The following is an 8218-nucleotide window of genomic DNA, read 5'->3' as shown; positions in this document are numbered from 1 at the left end:
ACACCCATTGTACTGCATAAAGAATAACAGGCTGTAGTTAGATGTTCTCACAAACAGAGCTTGAAATCAAAAAGGATACAAACACTGACATGGGTAATGAATAACACAAATCCTAGGTGTAAGTACAAGACTCAATTTTCTTCGCTACTAGGATTATCTAAATTCAATATAACTTGAATGAAGTCTGTGCTCATGTTCTAAGAGCACACCTAGCAAGCTATCAAATTAGAGTGGCCAAAACAAGGTACTAATTGGTAAATAGCAGGGCAGCTGATACAAGAGACAGGGTTTCTTTTAGTATCTATATTATACAAACTTATTTACAGTCAATTAGCCAGAACTGGGGTGAGATGAGTAAAGAGAAAGGCGTATGGTGTCCTCACCATTAACTGGTCGAGCATGTGGCCAGCGTTTCCAGCTACAGAAGCAGCAGCAACCCCACAGTACAATCCAGAAATCAGCAAGACATCAAAGATAGTTCACTTCATCTAGTCCCAAGCTATGTATCCTGTCAATACATGCAAACCATTGACTCAGTTTTGCACAGTCGTATTACTAAGTTGGACTGTCATTGGATAGCATCATTGAGCTAGGCATCGAACTGTTAAGTCCTTATTGTGCCTGATTTAATTAAATTCATGAGGATGGAAGCAGGGGAAATGACACGTCGTACCTCTTATCGCTGGGGGGCATCAGTAAGGCATTTATTCTGGTAATGGAATATATCCAGCGTGAGCTGATCAATGGCGCACCAGCCAGTGATACATCCGAATGTCATTGACCTGAAAAGAAAATGACGAGTGTCAAAGATTGTACAATGATGCTAACTGCTAAGACTGAAAATGCAAAAGATAGTTACTTCAATCCAGAAATTCCTTTAACAGTATATACAACTGAAAATGCAATTACTAAAAGGCATTCTTTAATTCAGGTACGCATCTTCACTCTTCACAAATAAAACTCATCAATCCGTTTAAAAAATGAACATGGTAATACTTCAAAGAAATAAGGTTTTCTGCGATTCTCAACTGGTTTGATATATACTCTAGCTGTAGTACAAAAAGGAAAAATACAAAAGTTAAAGCATTTAAAAGAGAAACCTCTATGCAACAGCATCCAAGGACCAAGAGTCACTTGGCAGATAAAAAAATATGCAAACTAGGCAAGGCAAGAAGAAATCTGATAGAACAGGAAATTTCTACATTTTTTATGAAACAATTTCTACATTACTAGGAGACTTAATCGGAGCGTTGCAATTGGACTAACTAATATGTATACGGGTCTACGAAAGCACAAGTGCACATCTAGACTGTATCACTTGCAACATCACAGAACATCTAGTTTTGGTCAATTACTTGAGACACAGAAAAATAGAATTCCAATCCAAATACTTGGTCCAGCTCAATTGACACTTGCAAGGTCTACAAAAACCCCATAATCTTGATCACAATACAAGTGTGGGCAACAACCCATGGTGCAGATTCTCAAGAGAGTAACACAAATAGACAATTTTGAGCATGGTTCGCGCGCGCATATATATGTATATATATGCATTCCTCAGGTTGAGCAGTGACATAGAGGAACAGGGGAAGGGGAATCGATCTCTCCACTGTCTCCAATGAACATAAGAACTTACCAATTTATTCAATGTAGCATCTAGTTTTCTAGTCACAAATAATGACGTTTGTGAATGCAAAAATCTTATCTTGCAAACACCTAGAGTATCATATAGAGTAATTATATGTATATTTACAGCCTTTGCCATAATGCAGATGAAGGGCAAGCTTGTTTGTTCTTACCTGTTTGCAAAGGTGTGATCTGGGAGCTGCAGGCAGATGAATAAAGTTCAGATATAAACATACTTTGTAGGAAAAGATTCAGCAGGTTAAAGACAGCTGATGATGGCTCTGGGCCTCTGGCAATGAGCTCCATGATCTTCATGGGAGCTCAGGCTGTAAACTGACATAATCCAGCTCACTCACTCTTTGTATACAGGTGAGAGATAAACTGAGAGGAGAGGAAGCAAGTCATTCCAAATCATGTATTCAATGCAGAAAACAAAGCAGGAGTGAGTAGTGAACTAGCACCACTGCAAGTAATGAGAGCAAAAATCAGGCACGTCGAATAAAAATTCAGTATAATGGTTATACAAGATGGATCAAAAAACACAAGGTTCGGTTGTATTCATTATAGATAATACTTAAATGCATTTCAACACATTACACGGTTAAATGTACACAGGGAAACATAAGTGCACATATAGGTTGTATCACTTGTATCACCAAACAAATTCTCCATTGAAACGCACATATATATGAACAAAATTGCAGGCTGAAGGGATGATGAGTGAGCTGCCTGCCATGGAGGAGATTATCTGCAAGGGATGATCAATACGAACAAAATAACATAAGGCTTCCACTGGTTTTTATTGCTAGGAACTACAATTTGCATCAGGTTATCTGCAAGGTTTGCAACATATAATAATTATGCCAAATCTCACGAGAATATTGGGGAACTATGGTATGCATCGGGTTATCTGCAAGGTTTGCAAGGAACAATGGTTTGCTTTGGACATGGCTCGACCATCTGGGTCACGCCGTCGCTAGCAGCGAATGGAAGATGGGAGAGAACGGGGGATGGGCGGGGCGCTCACCGACGACGAACAACGGCGGAATCGGCAGCAGTTGGCGGTCAAATACCAAACTACGGCAGCTCCGTTCTTCACGCGATGGGTCCTTCCAGTGGCTAATTGAATACGACATCTTACGGACCAGTACAAACACAATTCGTTGTAGGGGCTCACCGGCGGCATCGGGCGGTCGAGGGGATCGAACCTAGCGCCGACAGGCCATTGCGGCGTCCGGCATGGCGTCGATGTGGAGGAGGAGAGGGGCGGCGCGGGGTCGACGCGAGGGGCGGCGCGGCGTCGATGCGGAGGAGGAGAGGGGCGGCACGGAGTCGACGCGAGGGGCGAGGGGCGCGAGGCATCGATGCGGAGGAGAGAGGCGGCGCGGGTCGACGCGGAGGAGAGAGGCGGCGCGGGGTCGACGCGAGGTGCGCGAGGGGCGGCGCGGGGTCGATGCGGAGGAGGAGAGGGGCGGTGCGGCAGCTGCGGGCGAGCGGCGGCAGCGGGTGCGGATGGTGAGCGGCGGCGGTGGATGGCGATTGGATTTGAGAATGAAACGGGGAAAGGAAAACTGAACGCGGTGGACGACCCACGTTCTGGAGAAAAAGGTTGGAAAAAAACCGGTGGAGGCGGGGTGGAAAAAACCGGCGGGAGGTCAGGAGCGATGCTGGTCCGGCGGGTGGGCTCGGGTACGGAAAAAGCTATTTCGTACCCAGGGTATCATTTAGTATAATCCTATATATATATATATATATATATATATATATATATATATATATATATTTATCACTTACTTTGCAAATGTACTTAGTATGCATGATGGCACACAACATATATGTTTAGTGCTAGAAGTACAGCCCTACCTTATGGTTCTTCAGCTTTTTATACTAACAGTTCTTGGTAATTTGGATGTAGATTTATTTTAGTTTATTTGTAATAATAATATAGTGGGTAATTTACATGCAAACTTTTGGGGCTACTTATATTATCAGTATGAAGGCAACGGTGTGCAATTTAAATATATAAATTTAAGGGGTTACTTTATAGATGTTTTCAATGGCGGATGTGGAGATATGTTATATTGTTTCAATAAAATGTATAAATTTATCTAAAATAGTAACTTACATAATTTATTACCATGGAATACTAATATAATTTAAAGTGAATAATTTGTGTTATTGGTATGTGATTCGTCAAAGAACACTTTTTCATGATTGCCAAGCTTTAGAAATATGTATTTATCCCTTATGCATGCACTGCACATACTTAGCCTGCATGGTGACACACAACATATATGTTTAGTAGTATAAGGTAATTTAGAAACATATATAGACATACTTTACTGTTGTTCAGCATTTTTATAACAGAAGACAGCGGGTAGTCTTCATGCAAACTTAGGGGGTTACATTGACTATCTATTATAATGACAAAGGTGGGTAATTTATGCGCAAATTTAAAGGGTTGTTTTAGATTATCTTCCATAATAGTAGAGTGGGTAATTTAGATGCAAATGTAGGTGCTTATTTTCATAATGGTAGTGTTGGGTGAATTTTTTTCTAAAAAAACTCAATAGATCCAAAGGATATTAATAAGGCAAAATTTGTAGATGGACACTCTGATTTCGCGGTATTTGCCACATGACACTGAAAAAAGTCGATTTGGCTGCCGGACACTGCCCAACAATGGAAATTTGCTACTGGACACTGCCCCTAATAAAATATTCTTTTCCAGCTGAGGAGGAGAGAGAAGTCACGTGAAAGGTCCGGAATACCCTTGGGTTGGTGTCAGTATTTTATACTTGGCAACTTAGCGAGGGGTATCCCGAGGTAGTAGATTGATTGGTGGTGGATCGCCAAACCTGGAACTTGACAGTAAAAGCGAGGATACAAGATACAGATTTATACAGGTTCGGGCCGCTAGAGTAGCGTAATACCCTACGTCCTGTTTAGGGCGTTGTATATTGTGCCTTGCGCTTGGGTGTTGTTTCGTGTTGAGGATTTGGTCCTCTGTTGTGGTTCTATGAGGTCTTGGCCTACCGATCTAGGGACCCCTGGCCTCCTTTATATACTCTAGGATATGAGGTTACTAATCGGTTACAAGGTAGGAGTCCTAGTAGGATTACATGGTATGAGTCCCAGTAGGATTACAAAGAATCCTAATAGGAGTTCATCTTCTTCCTTCCTTGCGGGTACTGGGGATCTATCCCCGACAAGCCCCTGAGCGCTTTGTAGTCGAGTGCAGCAATCCTCGAATACTTTTCAGATCCTCGTCGAGTAGTTCTGGTGCTCTTCGAGTACTTTGTCTGGCTGAATATTTGAAGTACTGCAAGGTTGTCACAAGGCTATGTTGTGCTCAAGCCCTTGACCATCTTGATTTTGTAATCTTCTTCTTTGGAATGTGATACGAAGGGCGGCGAAAGTCACACTCCATATGGAGTAGCCCCCGAGCTTTAGGTTGAATCGAAGAATCAGGCTGAGGGTCAATATAATGTTGAATCTTCTTCTTTCGTCTTGAAAAAATAAACTGTTGGATGTAGTTTATCAGCCCTCGTGCCTTGGAATGGTTAAATAATCAATCCGAGGGTCTTTAGTCTTCACGCAAGTCATCATCTGAGGAGTTTTGCAGCTCTGGAAGGAAGAATGTGTACGTGTGTGGGATGAGGATAAACAAGAGAGCTTTGACCTACAAGCATTGTTGTTCGTAATCATCAATGATTGGCCTACGTTGGATAACCTTTTAGGACAGACAAACAAGAGATATCGAGCCAGCACCCATTGTTTAGACGACACAGAGGAAGGTCGTGTATATGGGCTATCGTCGATTTCTTCTTGCTAACCAGCCATTAAGAAAGAGAGGGATGCATTTCTAATGGGTGCCAGACCATCGTAAAAAACCTGCACACCGTAATGGAAAGCATGTATTTGAGATGATAGACGATGTAAGGGTAGTATTTGCAAAGGGTCTTGGTAGCGAACCTGTTCCGAATGACAATAACGGACGTGCACCCATGTGGAAGAAGAAATCGATATTTTGGGAGCTACCTTATGGAAAATCCTAGAGGTCCACAACGCAATAGACGTGCTAGGCTTCATGGGTTGTTATGGGAATTCAAAAGATACATTGAAAGCATGACAGGAACTGAAACATATGAAGCAATGAGATGGCCTACATCTAGAAAAGATAGATAAATGATATCACTACTTACATCCTGCCGGTTACACTTTCCACAATGAAGAGAAGGATAGCATGTTTGAATGTGTGAATATTATCAAGGTTCCTTCTGGGTACTCCTCGAATATAAAGGGAATAATAAATATGAAAGAAAAGAAGCTCACAAATCTAAAGGCTCATGACAGCCACATGTTGATGATCCAGTTGCTTCCGGTTGCATTGAGGGGTATTCTACCAGAGAATGTAGAATTGGCGCTCGTAAAGCTATGCGTGTTTCTCAATGCGATTTCATATAAGGCAATCAATCCACCATCCTTGAGTTGGTATTTCCACCATCCTTCTTCAATATTATGACACATCTCCTGGTTCACCTAGTTAAAGAGATTACTATTCTTGGTCCAATATTACTGCACAATATGTGGCCTTTTGAGAGGTTCATGTCAGTCCTAAAAAACTATGCTCATAATTGTGCCCATCCAAAAGGAAGCATCGCCATGGGATATGGAACAGAGGAGCTCATTGAGTTATGTGTTAATTTTATTGACTCAATTAATTTGATTAGGGTTCCAACATCATGCCATGAGGGGAGGCTACAGGAACGGGCTTCCTTAGAAGGAAATCAAGTATGAGTAATGATAGTGATTTGTTCCATAAAGCACACTTCACTGTTGTGCAACAATCATCCTTTGTGGCTCCGTATATCGAGGAACACAAGCGGATTCTATTTTCCCAATACCCGACAAAATTCGATGCCTAGATTATACGTCATCACATGGATACTTTTCCTTCTTGGTTGCATCAACACCTTATGGGTAACTCCACGATTTACGAACAACTCGCTTGGTTAGCCAGGGGACCTTCTAGCACAGTCATGAAATTCCAAGGTTACGAGATAAATGGTTATACATTTTACACGAGAGCCCAAGACCAAAAAAACACCAACCAAAATAGTGGTGTCCGCATAGATGCCATAAAAAGCAATAGGAGCAAGGACTCGTATTATGGTTTCATGGAAGATATCTAGGAACTCGAATATGGATTGCTGAACATCCCTCTATTTCATTGCTAATGGGTGAAGCTAACTGGAGGTGGCGTAACGAAAGATCAGTATGGAATGACAATAGTGGACCTAACCAAGACTGGATACATTGATGAACCATTCATCCTTGCCAATGATGTGCATCAGGTTTTCTATGTGAAGGACATGTCTAGCAAACCCAAGAAAAATTCAGAAGAAAGAGAAAAACCATGGGAGCCAAAGCACGACATAGTTCTTTTAGGTAAAAGAAAAATCGTGGGATTCGAGGATAAAATAGACCAGTCAGATGATTATGATTAGTTTGATGGCATGCCTCCATTCGTTGTCAAAGTTGACCCAAGCATCATGCTAGCCAAAGAAGAGACTCCGTACTTACACCATGATCATGACTGTCGGGGATAGATCCCTAGTACCCGCAAAGAAGGAACAAGATGGACTCCTACTAGGATTCCTCTGTAATCCTACTAGGACTCATACCATGTAATCCTACTAGAACTCCTCCTTGCAACTGACTAGTTATCCCACCCCCTAGAGTATATAAAGGATGACAGGGGTACCTAGATCGAAAGTTTAGAACCCTCAGAACCACCAAGAGGTTCAACACCAAACAACACCCAAGCGTAGGGCGCAATATACAACACCCCAACATGACGTAGGGTATTACACTACTCTGGCGGCCCGAACCTGTATAAATCCGTGTCTTGTGTCCGCGCTTTTACCTTCGAGTTCCAGGTCTGGCGATTCCCCACCAACTAATCTACTACCTCGGGTACCCCCTCAGTAGGTTGTCGGGTATAAAACACCGACATCTGGTGTGCCAGGTAGGGTTGATCGTCGAGATCATCGGGTGAGCTTGAAGGACCTCATCATCAAGATCAAAATACTCGGCGCAGCGAGGTTGTTCTTTCCTATTCGAATCGGTCAGTACTCAAGTCCCAGCCGGATTGGATTCCGTATTCTTGTTTGATTCAGAGCCAATCAGTCGCTGAGATGAAGTCATTGCCCTGTCTCCATGTGGACTTGTTGTGATCAAATCCGAGTCGGCGAGTGCTGTGCATGTCTAAAAATATAAAACAAAAGATGCTGGTCTATTTTGCTAGGTTGTGGCATGTGCAATGTTCAAAAGAAAAATTGATTGCTACATGCGCATCTAGAATCATACAAGCCCAGGCCAACACCACTTATCCTTTGTGGCTAAAGGGAATTCAATGCAATTTTACTACACGCACAATAAGACTACCAGAAGGCTTCGCATCAAGAGGAGTACGCATACTACCTCGTGAACGACTACTTCAACTTCACGAGGGCGCTCGGTGATCCGCCGATGACTACCTCGAATACTCATCTCGACTACAAAACTAGTCGGGGCAAACTTCAAACCA

At 42.4% G+C, this 8218-nt stretch overlaps 2 long non-coding RNA genes across 2 annotated transcripts; both read right to left on the bottom strand.

The window, feature by feature from the left end:
• Positions 1-79: 79 nt before the first annotated feature.
• Positions 80-1976, bottom strand: LOC105913652. The gene is made up of 3 exons (XR_002676120.1): positions 1800-1976; positions 674-782; positions 80-508 (listed from the first exon to the last, which is right to left on the bottom strand). It is a non-coding gene; the product is annotated as an uncharacterized LOC105913652 (long non-coding RNA).
• Positions 1977-2160: 184 nt separating this feature from the next.
• Positions 2161-2837, bottom strand: LOC111256085. Its single transcript, XR_002676121.1, has 2 exons — positions 2654-2837; positions 2161-2374 (listed from the first exon to the last, which is right to left on the bottom strand). It is a non-coding gene; the product is annotated as an uncharacterized LOC111256085 (long non-coding RNA).
• Positions 2838-8218: the final 5381 nt, after the last annotated feature.

This window comes from Setaria italica, unplaced genomic scaffold (assembly GCF_000263155.2).
Source record: "Setaria italica strain Yugu1 unplaced genomic scaffold, Setaria_italica_v2.0 scaffold_33, whole genome shotgun sequence".
Lineage (NCBI taxonomy): Eukaryota > Viridiplantae > Streptophyta > Magnoliopsida > Poales > Poaceae > Setaria > Setaria italica.
The sequence above is the reverse complement of the archived record's forward strand: the minus strand, read 5'-3'. Positions and strand labels throughout refer to the sequence as shown.